Source organism: Rissa tridactyla, chromosome 7, assembly GCF_028500815.1.
Source record: "Rissa tridactyla isolate bRisTri1 chromosome 7, bRisTri1.patW.cur.20221130, whole genome shotgun sequence".
NCBI lineage: Eukaryota > Metazoa > Chordata > Aves > Charadriiformes > Laridae > Rissa > Rissa tridactyla.
Window position 1 is genome coordinate 41,802,930 of NC_071472.1, and position 16,129 is coordinate 41,819,058.

Consider the following 16,129-nt stretch of genomic DNA (forward strand, 5'->3'; position numbering starts at 1 on the left):
GTTGCCTATCAGTGACTATGCGGTTTCAAAATTTTCCAACAATAGTGTGCCTGAAACTAGTGAGAAAAAAAAAAATATTCTGTAAAAATGGGGGGGGGTGTCTAGAAACGATATTTGATGTGTAAAAGACTATATTATTAAAAAATTATTTTGTTAAATATAAAGTGTGTGAACCAGCAAAAAAAAATACCCCAAAATTATATATTTGTGGTGTATTTTACTCTGCTGATCTCCCCCTCTGCCTCAAGCTCCCAATTTCCCATCTCATCCCTTGCTCCGGCCCCTGACTCCTGGCAGCGCTGGTGAGTGCAAGGACGCAGCTGGAGCCTGGAAACAGCTGCCGAAGTCCTATGGTTGGGATGGGTTTCCCAGGGAGCTCCTCAGCAGCAAAGCAGCTTTGCGTTGTGGCAGGGTACCTGCCAAACCGTCCTTCCCTTTTGGGGAGCCGTCGTGGACCTACACAACTCCCACGCTCTCACTTTAACCTCCATATGTTTTTTGCCTTTTTCTGGTGCCATTTTATATTTGATGCCATTTCACGAACATGGAAATTTGCTTTCAGTTCACAAACTCCATTTGGTACCTCCAGATGCATCATTATTTACACTGATTAGTAGTTACTCTAATTAATTACAGCTTAATTACTGTAGTTAATGTTTGTACAGTGCTTGGAACAAGTGCAGCACTATACGTGCCACATATTATTATTTTCTTCATTATTAATTAAGCACCATCTCCATTCCACGCTGTGCTACTTCATTATTTCCCAAGGAGTCACAGTAGCGCCCTTATTGCCACCCAGGAGTACTTTACCCCCGGCTCCCCCCGGGATGCTGCGGTGCTGCCACGCAGGATGGGAGTGGGAAGAGCGGTATCATAGAATCATAGAATGGTTTGGGGTGGAAGGGACCTTAAAGACCACCCACTGCCACCCCCCTGCCCTGGGCAGGGACACCTCCCACCAGACCAGGTTGCTCCAAGCCCCGTCCAACCTGGCCTTGAACCCCTCCAGGGATGGGGCAGCCACAGCTTCTCTGGACAACCTGGGCCGGGGCCTCACCACCCTCACAGCAAAGAATTTCTTCCTCAGATCCAATCTAAATCTCCCCTCTGTCAGTTTGAAGCCATTACCCCTTGTCCTATCACTACACTCCCTGATGAAAGTCCCTCCCCATCCCTCCTGTAGGCCCCCTTCAGGTACTGTATTGACGGTGAGTGGGATGGCTCAGCAACATGGGGATGCTTGGATTTTTCCCCTTCAGAGCATTAAGTCTAAAAAACAAATGGGAAAAAAACAGGTGATGGCAGGGGGACGCCCCGAGGACCACACGCAGTGAGCTGGAACGCGCATTTGGGTGAAATGTGGGGGAAGCCGTGGAGATCCCATCACAGACATTTCTGTGAGGTGTCCACGAGGTGCTGGCTCAGGCTGTAGAAGGGACCCGTTTCTCCCGAATCCAGCGGCATTGGGCACACGGTCCCTCGAGGTGTGGGGTCGCAGGGAGGAGCGATGGCCACAGATGGGCTTTTCTGGGGGTCTGGGTGGAAGAGTCACCTGTCAGAGGTGGGCAGCATTTCCACAGCACCTGGGGCACTTGGAACAATAGCCCCAAAAATCATGGCCACCAGCACTGCTTCTTAGCAGCCCATCTCAGGCCAGCCAGGGTGGAACCAGAACTGAAATCCCATCAAGCTCCCTCCACATATGCTATTTTTTTTCCAAACTAAAGTGTTTCAGCCTCATCTCAATCTCCTTCCTTACTGCCTTTTATTATTTTTTTTTTTAATGTTTTAGTTCATTTCTCCCTTTAATTAATCACAGCTCTGGGCCGGCCAGACCCATTAACTACTCTTCTCATTTAGACCTTTCCAAGATGCAGTTGCAGATGCAATTTAATTTGTTGACCCGTGATCGATAGCAATTAATACCATCTCTTTAATCTTGTTGAAAGGTTCGTCTTGGGCTTCCAGAGGCTGCCATCTCAAGGGAAAGGTGTCTGATACATATGTTATTAGACGGGGGAGCACAACCTCCTCTGCAGGCGCCGTCCTTCCTGTCCCCCCGGGCTGACTCTTGACAAGATAGGAGGCATTCGTAGGAGATGGAGAAGAGGAGACGGTGAACAGAGGGGACAGAAGATGCTGAGGGCTAGAGAGAAGAGCAGGGGGCTTGGTAGGGCAGGAAGTAGGGGAAGGTGGAGTTGATGGGCTGGAAAGAGGAGGGATGATAAAGAGGAGAGCATGAGGGGAGTTAGAAATGATACAGCCGAGGAGATGTAGGTAGAAAAGGGAGAGAAAAAATCTTGAACTGGATAGAAAAGCTCTTGAACTGGAGCAAAAGAGCGGGTCAGGGAGTGGGTATCTTAGAGGCAACACCATCAGCACGAGTAACAGTGAACTTTGCAGAAGAAACACACCCAGACCCAGGAAGGTGACCCTTCCTCCTGGGGTGCTTTACATCCAAGTCTTACTTGGATGCCATTTTTTACTCCCAAGGTTCAGCAGCTTCCTGCTGTGTACAGCCTCCCTCCTCCTCCAAGCAGTGGGAAAGCCCACCCTGAGAGCATCGCCTTTTCCCCATCCTCATTAATATGCCGTTACTCAAGATTATTTTATAATTACAGGGTTGTTTCCCGCACACACTGGGGAGGAACTTCTTAGCTCTGTATCACCTGCAGAGCATCAGCAGGGCGATGTTGTTCTCCCCCAAGAGCCTGCAAGGCACATTCCAAACCAGGCTAAGGCTGGGGAAAACCCCTGAATTTTCAGTACTCTCCATCCTACCAATCCCACCCAGCTGGTCCACGCAGTACCAGCATGCTGAGAGCACCGTAAGTCAGCAGCATATCATGGGTTCATGGCTTCGGTGGCACATAATGAGTCGAGTCCTGTCTGACGTGACCTTCCCCCGGCTCAGCTGTCCCCGCCAGCAGGGATGCCGGCTCCGCTGCAGCAACCCCTATTCAGCAACGGCTCTGCTAAATGTGAAGCCAAGGAGCAAATCTTTAGCTCCCAGCACAGCATGGGCAATAATGTGTTTCTTTCTGGTGGCTCTTAAAGAGAAAAGAGGGCCCATGTGACTGGAGAGTGAATGAATGCCTTTTATATAGCAAAATTACATGTTTTTGCAACAGCAAGTCAATGTAGAAAATGAAGAATTTATCAAAAATCCACCTTCCTTTGTAGTGTGGAAGGTTAGCTTTTAAAACACAGGGAACAGAGTGCATGGAAATGTGTTTAATTTATGTATTTAATATATCGTATGTATATATTTATATTTGCCGATATACTTCCTACATTTTCAGAAGTTGTTTTTTTAGGGAACATTTATTTTCACTGGGACTAGTTTCACTATCTAAAAGAGCTCTGCTCTCAGAAGATGCCAGTTCATGCCCCCACTCAGCCACACTCTTCCTGCATGACCCCAGGGGAGCCAGTAACACCCCAGTGCCACAGGTTACCGTGAGAGTTTTGCATCTGAATATGCTCAACACGGGACTATGTTCAGCGTGACGTGGTGGTACTCACTTCCATATCGACAGAGGAGCTCTGGAAACATGACTGTTTTGGATCACATACTAAGGTGATGGAGATCCTCCAAGTTCTCTTCAAGGGGGTCCTTGATGCACAGGATTTTGCAGGATGACCATGAACTTCGTCCACCCTCCAAGTCACCTAGAGAGCAGCTGACTCTCTGCCTTGGAAACCCTTTAGCCATCGTGACCATAGATTGGCATCCAAATAAATAGCAGAGGTGTTTTTTTCCATCAGCTGCACACAGAACATGAAGCACCTGAGAACCGCCCCCAGGATTGCGTCTCAACCCAGGTAACTGGCCTTGGTCACTGAATTGCTCCTTTTGGCAATTCCCTTCCCTGTACCCATGGACACGTGTGCTGAGAGTCCATGAACGGGGAGAGCAGGCAGGCCAGCGCCAATACCCCATAAGCAAACAACAATCAGACACCATGATCCATATTAAGCCATATAAAATATTATTTGGGACCTTACTGTGCCGCATGTGCATAACCAGCCCGAAGCAGGGAAGGATAAGCCGTTGCCCAGAGGGAGCGTGCTTCTGGACACAGGACATGCAAGCCCAGAAAAAGGGATAATCATGTACCAGGAAATTGGAAGGAGAGACAAAAACCCAACCAGAAAGCTAAGTTGGGCTCCTTTAGGATGGCGCAGAGCTAGCTGGTGCCCCCACCAGCACTGGCTGGTGTCTTCCCTGACGAGGCCCGGGGGAAACGTGGTGGTTGCACCCTTGTGCACAGCCAGCCTCATCTCTTGGGCAGGTAGCTAGATGGGTGCTAGCGATGGCCACTTAGCAAGAGGTGGTCAAAGCCTCTCCTTTCTCAGGGAGTTTGTGTCCTCTGACCATGTTGATTCCTCTGGGGTCACTAATTAATTAGTTATCTGTATCCCTGGGAGCTGCCAGTTGATATTTTCTTGGCACTGGGCTTTCCTTAGAAGAAGGCAGAGGGTGAGTAGAGCAGTGACATTATCTGACAGTTTCAGGGCATCCTTCCCAACACAACCCTTCCAACCCGCAGCTCATGCAGCACCCCTGGTGCTGGTACCCATGGCCACCTCAGAGCCATGTCCTCAGCGCAATGCAGAGTGCTTTCTGCTCACCTGGCCAATGCGGTTCTCGGCAGAGCCAGCTCTCCCAAGGTCTCTGCACTTCAGTGGCCCAACCAGTCAGGCAAAAGGACCCTCTGCTGGTGACTTTCTGATGTTTGCGTCAGACACAGGACGTGGCGATCTGAGGAAAGGAGGGACTGAGAGAAAGAGCGAGCCTGAGCTATTAGATTTGTTTCAGTGGGACAGAGCAGGATTTCAATAATAATTAATGCCACTATTAAAGATGCTCATTTAGACTGTAAGGCATCTGGCACTGGAAAGGACACAGTCAAGGTATTTTTGCTCATTACAACACACACAGTGTTTCGTGCTGCTGTTCTCTTTATAGCCATAACCCATGAAAGCTTGAAAAGAAACCACCGGGCCGCTCTCCCACCTGGTTACCCATAGGGATTATCCTTGTTACCCAAACGGATTATCCGTCCAGGTATTTCAGTGGTGGCTTGGCTGTGTTTGGAGAAACAGCCAAATCCCAGCCTGGGGAGTTTTGGAAAAACCGTATGAATCTGAAAGGCAAAACTCTAAGGAAGCAGGTGAAAAACGGGGCTCGCTAGGCTTTACGTTGTCCCTCTAAATGACAACAGGCGTGGAGACTGCAGACCATGCCTTGGAATGGGCTGCAAAGACAGAGGGTCGGCTGGGGGCAGCAGGCTCCAGCTTTCGGGACCGTGGGTCCTACCTCAAAGGACTTCAGAAGACGCTGCAATAAAGCAGGATGAGGTGTTCAGCTGGCCTGCTGAGAAGTGTTGTCCTCAGTGTTTACATCATCCTCAACACCGCCATCAAGCACTCGGTTAATAAAAATCATTTCAGTTTAATAGATAGGGACCAGTGGTCTTTGCTACTTTCATTACTTAGTGGGCTTGATGGATGCAACCTGTGCCTTGCTGGAATAGTTTTCTGGATTTCCTAGAGCCAGGCTCTGTTCCAATAATTTAGCTGTATTTGCCATTTGTCTTTGTTTTTTTGAAGTACGAAAGTTTTGTTAATTTTTATTTATTAATTTCCTTTTCGAAATGGCAGAAAGCAGCTTCCCAGGAAAAAAATAATCATCCTTAATATTGTGAAACAGAGCTGTTCTGGAGTCGTGCTGTGTTAATAGACTGTCTTCATCCCGATCGCGGATGGAAGTCTGTGCTTCCAGGGGGAGGTGGGGTGGGAAAGGGAAGAGACGAAAATGTGAGGAACTTGCTCTCTCACAAATAATCCACTCCCACACATGCTGAAACGCTCATTTTGTGGTCCGTTAAGCTCAAGTTAATGCAGGTAGAGCATGTCTGGCATCAAGAGGATGGTAAAGGTTTCGGGTTTTAATTTTACTCAGATGAAAAATCCTACACGTTCCTGGCTGGTGTCGGTACTTCTGCAGCAAAGACAACAGGCCCCGCAGGAAGCATGAGGCCAAGGTTAAAGTACTTCTAAGTCAAGATGCTACAATACCCAAAGAAGCAATTTCCCATTGTATTACATATCTTCTGGCACTTTATCGGCATGAATAGAAACTGCGAGGGAAAGGGGTGCGCGGGGACCCATTGGAGCTGCAGATGGCTTTAAATTTCCCCTAACTTTCTCTGGATTCAAGGTTATCCTCTTGGCTTGCTGCAGGCCTGCGCGCTTGGGCTAATTGCATTTCTAAACAAACAGTAGCGCTGCCCCTCCTCGCCCTGCCAGCGTGAGAAGAAAGCAAATGAAGACGTGCCTGGAAAATAAAGCACGTTTGTTATCATGCTGTGAAGCCCCACGGGATATTTTAGCCCTCGTGGTTTTGCTTAAAACATCCTAAATCCCACTGGTTTTGTCAGCAGCTTGAAAAACGACACATGGAAGGAGGTGCAGGCACCTCGGGCAAGGGAGCAGGAGGCACATAGGGAGAGACAACCCTTTGCAACCCTTAGAATTTCCCTGAGGGTGAAAGAGTCCACCTGGGGTAGGGGACAGTGCAGGAAAAGTGGAGATACCATAAATCCTACAAATGCCATGAGGCGATGGGGTTTCCCTGCCTGCTCCTCTTGGGTGCTTCCGAGAAGACAGCAGGCTGGCCTCCATCCAGATGGAGCCTGGGGACCAACATTTCGTTTGCAGTCCCACCTCTCGCCAAAATTGTTAGTGACAAGGTGGGCTCCATCCTTCTGGATCTGAGAAAGTGGATCAGAAACCAAACCCATCATTTCCTGGGTCAAACTCACCCAATGTTTGGATGCTACAAGTGGCTGTGATGCCTTGTAGCGGAAATACAGGACTTTTCTTCTGCAAAACCATGTTAAGAGCAGAAATAAGTAGTTGCTGAATGGGAGATGAGATCCTGACAAGCAGGTGAGGGTAGAAACAGCAATTTAGGTGGATGCATGTCTGAATTTCTGACCAGTGAAGCAGACACACACCCTTTGAAGGAGTTACCCCAGCAGAGATAATTTCACTGGCCAGGCCTGGCCCACCGCGCCTCCAGCCTCGAGCAGGGTGGAGAGGAGATTTAGAGAAATCCACATGCACCACAGACTTGTTCTGTAATTTTGTCAGACACACTTTTCAATGAGTATTACACAACAAGTGGCATTTGGCCTTAGTTTTTGAGGCAGCATAAAAACTCCCAAAGGGATATAACACATAGCAAAGATGTTGCTACCTCCATGTGAAGGGGCAACCAGTGGGCACCAGTGCTGGAGCCTTGACCTCGGGAAACCTTGAGGTGTCACAGCCTTTCTGTTATCAATAAAGAGAAAAAGAGAAACTGAGCATGTTAGAAAACATGAAAAGAAAGAAACATGAAAACAGCAGAGCTGCATTCCCTTCAAACAAACATGAATTTGGACCAGAACCTGCTCCTGGAGAAGATGCAGGAGAAAAATTTCACCTCATGTAAAGATGCCACATCCGGCACCAGCGACACCAGGAGTCTCTCACCGTTCCCCAGCCCTGATATTAATAGCTCGATTCACCACGGGAAATTATTCCTATGGGTACGAGCAAAAAGGTTTCACGATCCCATTTTCTCATATCTATTTGGTGACAAATGTACATTAATCCGGTGACGGCTAATCTACACCACCTCTCTGACCCTGGAAACTTGTGCCTTCTGCAGGTAAAAGTGAACTTGGTACTTTTCCAGACACTGTTATTTGGATGCACCGTGTAATACCGAAGTGACAACGGCTGGAAATGCAATATCAGTAGGATAGATCACACCAAAACCTGGGCCAATTTAGTTATATTAAATTAGTGCACGGCCTCAAATTTCTAAGAGAAGCAGCTGGCATAAAAATGATATAACTATCAATGCAACATGTTATGAGCTTTATTCTTATTATCTTTTATTAACAAATTTTTCATTCTTCCCCCGCTGTGGAAATGCCACGCGATAAAGGGCGAGGGCTTGCTTACCTGCAAAACAGGAGCTTTATTACTTGTTCCGAAACAGATCATTTACAAGAACAAGAAGCGTTATTAATAAAGTTCGGGGATAGCCAATTGCAGGGAACTGTTTCACGTCGCTGTGAGCAAGAGCTAACTTTGGGAAGGAAAATTAAATGCTAACCAAAAAGCCATTTCCAAGAGAAATAGTCCCACTGTACATCATCAAACTAATAAAAGCATGCAGTCATGTAACACAAGGAAATTCCTCCTCCTGGCCACAAATAATATTTACCCCATTTCCCCATGTTCTTGGTCCCAGAACACAATTACAGACTTCTATCAGTTTTTTTGGTGAATTTATGCGGCTCTTCACTGCTCACCCACTACTTCTCATCTCAGTCTTTTTCATTAATGAATCACGGAAGCAGTAATTAACGTTTAAGAGGCAGATAGTGGGGTTTTTTTTGTCTGTGGATCACTTAATCAAAGGTGGGCCTGTGTTGTTCCATTATAAGCAGAAATCCAGAAATGGAGAACAGATACATTTTCAGGTTTTGCTTTACATATCCAGCAGGAAACATTTTAATATAAAATTTGAAATGTAAAGAAGGGACCTAAAGAAGCATCAGTGTCCAGAAGAGGCCCAGCCTTCACCAACTCTCCTCCAGATGATTTACAAGTCAATCTTTTGTGGAAAAATCAAACCCAGTGTAGTGACCAAAGAGGAACAGAGTTCTGAAAACTTGACTCTGGGCATCAACTCTCTGGCAGCCTTGGCAGCAAATGGAAAGCAACATCTGGAGGTGGGGGCTGCTCTTTATGGTCTCAGTGGTTGAGGAGTGGAAGAGCTCCAAGGTGGACTCCTGCGCAGCTGCAGGCTGTGGGAAATGGCACCAAGGGCTCAAGAAGGTGGGACACAGGCATCCCTCAGCCATGGGTGCGTTCCCCTGGCTTATGCAGAGGTGGGTTGAATGTTGAGGGTAGACAGTTGTATTTTATGGGTTCACCTACAAACCCCATTCACTATCATTGAAGCAATAAAGACGGAGGGCTTGGCACTTCTGAAAAGTCAAGTTTGCGGTGTTTTCAAGAGTGACGTCCTGAACTGAGACAGAGAAAACCTAAGGACCCAAAGTAGTTTGTTGTGATTTAGTCAAGGACTCTGGCACAGGACTGGACTCAGGGTGTCTCAGGATCCTGCCCTTGATGCAGGCCACCAGGATGGAAGAGATGCACAATGATAAGACTAAAAACAATGAAGGAGAGGTGCTTCGAGGCAAAACAGTCTACCTCTGTCTTCTCATCAGACAAACCCTTCGACAGACCCTCCAGGCACAAATCACTGCATGTGTGCCATCTTTTTAAATGAATTGTTGCTACAATAACAGATCTCAAGTGTCCCCTGAAGGCACGCTGTTCGATATTTATAATCACTTAATAAACACATGAGAAATGGCACAGTACAGCCCTACATAATCTATGAGCAACGATCCTTGGTGACAAAGTGTAAGTGACCAAATCCCTTTCCAGGTCTAATGATATTTTGCTCTAGTAAGCCAGTGATATATCTCATATGGCAAAAATAAAGCACTCATGCATAAAATTAATACAGTAAGCTCTGAAGTCATAAAGCTTTCAGTCTGTGATATATTAGATAGGAAAAATGACTAACCTGTAATTCAAGTTGTCCCGGTGCCTTATTCCCGATAGGTTGTAGGGTCACCTAGGCATTGTATGATCAAACTGGGCCATTTCAGGAGTGTACGAATTATTAACCAACCAGTTAGGAAGCCCATTAGGGTCATGCACATACAAAGCCCTGTGAGGGCACAGGTAGCAGCTTCTCCTCCCAGAGGTCAAATGCTTCTGTCCTTTCCAAACCTGCGTGAGAAAACTTACAGCAAATCGCTTCCATCCACGTTGCTCCCCTCACTCCTTCCAGAAGGGCTCGTGATGCCACCAAAGGAGTTTGGTCAAAGTCTACTTAGTGAAGTAGCTGGGGGCCTCTTTCTAGGCAAGCTTCCCTGCTATTTAACAGCAGAAATACAATTCCCATGTAGGACTCCAATGTATTGGGGAACAATTTGCTAGAAATACGCAAAAAAGCATGATGGCAATGTGCACAAGCAGCCTATGCCACGCATTTTCTTCCAGAAACACCACCTTGATTTTCACTCCCATGATCCTCCAGCCCATCACACGCACACCAGCCATCCCAGTGCAGTGCCAGATTGGCTGCTGGTGATCTCTGAGGGGCTGGATCGTGGCTGGGCTCGTGCGCTGCTGTTGCAGGCTCATTCATCACACATCGCGTAGCCCTTTGGGTGCTCTGTCTTCTGTACCAGTGTGAACCGGTGTCAGGGAAAATTTCTCCAGCCACCTGGAAGAAGCAAGGAACCATCCAGAAGGCGAGAGCAGGGGTGGTGGCGAAGCAACCAGCAGCGTCATGAGTCTGCAGCATGAGTGAGGGCTGTGAAAATGCTTTGCCATTGCAAAACCCGTTCCAGCCAACACCTTGCTGGGGCTCAGGGGAACGCACGGCATACAGCTGCAAACACTAAAACCCTTCATAAAGATATGCTCAGTAGGGTCAACTATTGAAAGGACCTCTTTGCACACATGTTGCAAACCTTTTCATTGCTGACTGTAGTAACCCAGTGATCAGAAATCCAACCCAATGTCAATTTTTCAAGGTCCTTCTATAAGCCCTATATAAGACATTCTATAAGAAAATGCAGACACGTATTTCTCCTACTGTGGCTGCGGCAGGCATCACACACAAGAACATACTGCAGACTCCATCGATCTGCAATCCATTCCGTGTATCAACCGGAAAAATAATTGTCCTTTGCACGTGAAATGATCAAAGGGTTTTGAAAAAAAATCAAACTCCAGCTCCTCAATCAGGAACGCTGCCAAGCTATCAAATCAATAGGTTGTTAGATACTTGAAGTATGGAAATATGTGAAAGCTATCAAATGATTTCTTTGTTACTAAACTGCTACAGTAATTACCATTAGAATAGGAATGGAAAGATACGGATCAGAAATGGAAAGCTGTGAATGGTTTCTCATTAAGCAAAATTAAAGTGCTTTTCTTTTGGCCTTGATTCTGCAACGTTTTGAACTGGTGTACCCAGAGCTGCTCATGCACCCAGCTTTCTGTACCCCCGTTTCACTTAAAGAGTTTCAAGTCAGTGAGCCGCCAGTAGAAGCGAGCTTACCTGGGATCTGGGGAACAATTGGTCACGGTCAGGGGCATGGGCATGTTGCACCTTGGAGAACCGAGCCTCATACATGGAGGTAGACCATCTTGCAGCAGCTCAGCCTGTAATGGTCACACTGGGGCTCAAATAAGTCCAGTGCAGATGTTCTCCATGAGCCACAGACACAAATCCTCAGCCTGAACAACAATGTGGTACCGGGAAATAACAGTAACAAGATTCAGAAGTCAGGAGCTGCTGGTTCACAGCGCAGTGAGGGAGCCATGCCTCATCTTCACGTACCACGTCTGCTCTGCTGCCCAGCCCCTCGGCTCTGCCAAGGGTGGAAAGTGGGGTACCACGGAGCATGGAGAAGCAGGTCAGACGTGTGGAAGGACCTTGGGGAAACTGGAGACCTGAGGGTTGAGTCCTGGTTTGGGGTGAGCAAGAGAGTGTGGGAAGACTGAGGGTGATGGTGTGGCTCTCCATTAGGGTCTCGGTAGATGACTCCAAGGGCGAGGATGTTCAGCCCGTGCTGACTACACGCTAAATACAAAGACAGCCAGCATGAGAGTATCATGACCCGAATTCTTAACTTTCAAAGTCTGTGGTGCTAAAACATAAGGTTTCAGTTAAAGAACATGGCAAGCTCTGAAAATCTTAAATACATGAGAAGGCAAAACAAATAGCCAGCCCTCCCTCCCCCTCCCGCTTGCCACTTGTGGCGATTAGAGTAATAGACTCTTCAGTGAAAGCTCGACCTGGTCTAAAGTGCAGGTCAGAGAACGCAATGAGATACACTTAGGGGTCAGCCTCGCTCCAATTAGCAGGACAGAAATCGTCATGCTGGCTTTGGGGGGGGGATGAGGGAGAACCCCATTTATGCAAGCGGAGGAAGAGTCTAGCTGTTAAAGCCGGCTCAGCTGCCCACACAAGGGCCTGAACCACCCCGACCGCGCTCCTCCTCAGCTCGCCAGCAGCTGAGAGAGCACAGGGGCGAACGCACAGCTCCCTCCTGATGTGGGAGATCCACTCGCCGAAAAGAGCAGGTCTCAAAAAAACCCAACCCTTTTAATAAGGAAAAGAGAGGTTGTGGAGGTTGGGAAACACCTGAACAGTATCATTCAACATCTGCAGATCCCACTTTACCCGCAGCGCTTAGACAGGACAATATTAATAGCCCCACAGCTTTGCATGTGCAGAATTTCAAGTGCTTCCAGACCCTGTCCAGACCCAATGTATTTACTGAAATTGGTTGTCTTCTACTAGAACATAAAGAAGGGGTGGGGGGGAAAGGACTAATGGATGTACATTAACCTTTTGGTACTAGATTTCCCGATACTAGCTGCTAATGCAAAATCCATTAGAAAGGAATGTCTGGGAACCGTGGTGTGTAAATGTTATAATGCAGTGAACAAGTCTGTAAAAATCTGAAGCGGGCATGGCGGGGACAGAGACCCATGCAAAGGTGGTTGCAAGTGCAAGATGATTAAAGCAAGCTCTCTGATTTGCTTTGGGCAGAGCAGCCCTGCAAAAAAAAAAAAAAAAACGGGTCTGGAGAGGTGAAGGTTTGGAGAATTTTGCTGCTCACCCCAAGGGCAGAGCTTTGAAGCACCTGCATAAACCTCTTCCATTGCTACACACGCTTTTTCTTGCGTCTTTTTCTCTCCCTTTGCTTGCCCACGTGTGCCAGCATCGCCCAGCGAGCTGGTGGAGGCTGTGGTAGGGGAGATGAAATGGCTTTGCTTGCTCCAATGCAGCTGTTCACCATGGGTGCCTGGCTGATGGGCAGCGCCCCAATGCTCCGTACTGACACGAACTCCTTCCCAAGTTCTCGTGCTGGCCTGGGCAGCACCAAAATGATGACTTCCATCCTCTGGGTGCCTCAGCTCCTGCCTATCACGAGAAAAAGTAGCCTCTCCACAAGAGAAGAAACACCACAAGAAGGATTTTTTCCTAGTGAAAAAAAACCAGGCTTTTTTCTGTGGGGCATCGCCCCAGGAATAGCTGCCCGGAGAAATCAACTGTTCAGTCCTCCGAGCAGGTACAAAATGATCTTTTTTTTTTTTTTTCCTTAAGATCACCTTTTTGAAGTTTTGAAGATGAAAGAAATACCAGGAGCAGCCTGGGCACAGTGTGAAGCAGGAGCAGAAAAGGTGCAGGTGACCACGGCATTGAAAACACAAAAAAGCCAATTTAAGGATTTCTTCACTTGCTGGGTGCTCTGCTTCAAAATTGTAACATTTAAGTGCTTTTCTTTCAGGGATGTGAAGAGAAAGGGGAAAGAATGAGACCAGAAGTGAGTATTATCATTTAATACACAAAGACAGTTTCAATAGTTACCTTAATACGTGCACTAATTGCGTGTGGAACACGCAACACCTCCCACAAGGGCTGGTTGTGGCTTCTCTCCCTGCTGCACTCAGGCGTGTTTCACTACCACGACCAAATGTTATAAAACCTACCAAGATTTATCACCTGTCAGCACCGACGTGGGACTCCCTGCGGCTGCCAGGAGAGGAGCTTGGACCTGGACAAAAACTCTCTCTCTCTCTCCGGATGCTGGAGCTCCCAGTTCTTTGTTCGCCTCACAGCTCCCCAGGAAACCTCTTCAGGTCTCTGGTTGTCCTCTGTCCTTTCCTCCAGCCCACCGTGAAGTCCTTGAAGGACTAAGCGTAGGTACAACGGGGCATACACCACCACCTGAAATGGGATCAGAATGGGATTCCTTATACCTTTGCAATCTCCTGACCTTGGGGCTTTCTCTAGGGTGCCAAACAGCCCAGCACCTGGGGTGAGCATGAGCTAAGCAGAGTTATCTTCCATCTACATCCCTCTTCGGCGATCTTGAGCTTATCTTCTGCTTAAACACAGAGTCAGCTCTCCTCTTGCCTTGCCAGGGTGCGCATTTTTTTGTCTTTATAGGATTACAGCACACTGTTTGCAGGGAGAAGGTGAGTGAGGACTTCGCACCTTTGTGTGTTTGTGAAGACTTGTCTCTCTTTTTCTGCTCACGCTCTGTCACTTCTTTGCTCATGTCTGATGTGCAAGTGCCATCTCCAGTTTAACACATCCCTATGGTGCCATCCAGAGATTGATCCCGAGCCAGTGCTGCCTTGCCTGGCCTTCAGCGGGAACTGTGGTTCTTTCTGACTTGTGGCTCTCAAAGCACTTGCCCTTTGAACCGCGCGTGCCACAGCCACGGCACCTTAACGCAGGAGCTGCTGCATCCCATCACTTACTCCTTTGTGCGTGAATTTGGGGGCTTCAGTTTCAAATCCCGGAGCTCCGTTTTGCATTCGCAGTCTGTCCTTGCAGCCCAAATCCAGTTTAAAGTACCCGACTGCGGGCGCTCAAAACCAAGTGAAAATGTAGGGCTGCCTCCAAGCCTGGTCCCTACAGATGCTGAGCTCGCTGCGCCTCTCCCTCGTGCATCCTGACAGCGCCAGGACCTACCTGCTTCCCTGCACACAAATAAGGTTTCATGCTGAAAAGCCCTGTAAGGAAGAAACAAAAGCAAGGTTATGGCATTTTCCTTGGATTTGACAGATGTAGGTGGAATGCAATAAGAACAAATCAAATCCCGGTGGTCCCTTTCCTCCCTGCACTTTCTCTGCCTGTTGATGAGCACATCCTCAGCGTCGGCAGAGACTGGTAAGAGCTCGCCTTGCCGCTGAGACCAGTTGTGTCCCGCGCTAGCCCAGGGTGCAGGGCAGGCTAAGTGCCTCCACGCAGCTCCTTGGGCAAACCTGGCGCCCTGTGATGGGTGGGAGAGCAAGTCTGTCGCTCACAAGGCCTGGGCTAGCTGGGGACATCCCACTTCCGAGCCGCGGATGTGTGCTGCTGCACAGACCGCAGGAGCTTCTAATTCTGCGTAAGCAGTTTCTCCATCTCTCATTATTGAGTTAAGGTCGATGTCATCAAGCAGTTTTTCTAAAACCAGAAGCCAATAGTCCATGGAAACTCTTGAAAGAGTCCACAAAAAGACATCACTGGAAAAAACCCCCGAATGCTTATTCCAGGCTGTTCCCAGATGTTTTTACCATGCCTTGGTTCAACAGGTACACAGCAAGCAAAAACCGGAGACCAGAAAACTTACACTTACATTGAGCTGGGGAGAACATCTGCCTCCAATTTTTCAGTTAAACAAAACTGTGAATTTTAATTTAATAAAAACCTTCAGCCTACAACCACAAATGAAATCATTCAGGCTTGGCTGAGTTTGAAACCAGAACCTGGCACCTCTTCAGAAGCGCGTTAGAGAGCTCAGGGTAGAAAATCTTCCCGTTTTGACACACGCAGCTGCCGGGACTCAACTGCTGAGAGCAGGAATGAAGCATCGCATCGGGCCCAGGTTCCAGAAGCAAAGCACACAGAGGTGATGGGCAATATTTCCATTAATAGCAATTGTTTGTGCAGGGGGCTTTAAAAACTATGCATGCCACTAAGAGCAGCTCTTTTGAATCCAGGTCACATCAGCCGTGCAGGTGACCCTGACTTTATACAGTCAACCTGAGGGCACGTGGAGGGGTTCAACCCAGAGCGCAGCCTGGCATTACGTTGCTGCACAGCACAAAATAAATACAGGTGGGAAAAAAAAAAAAAAAAGATCCAGCACTGCAGACTTATTGAATTAAACATTATTGTGGCTAACGCGATCAATACGGCATTGATTGCATTATCCATATTAATATTTAATTCAATTAAAAGGCCCCAGATCTTTTATGATGCAGAAAAAAAAAGTTAAATTTCAGCTGGACCCAAGCGATAGCTGATCCGCGTTTCCCAGCTGTTCAAAGCTGACCCTTCCAGCAGAGATGGAGAGAGCCAATTCCCTGGTCAGGCCACCACTAGCACCCAGTATGATCCCCGCAGTGAGACCGGGACCCCCACAGGGGAATGTGGAGCACACTGAGGGGGCAGGGGAAG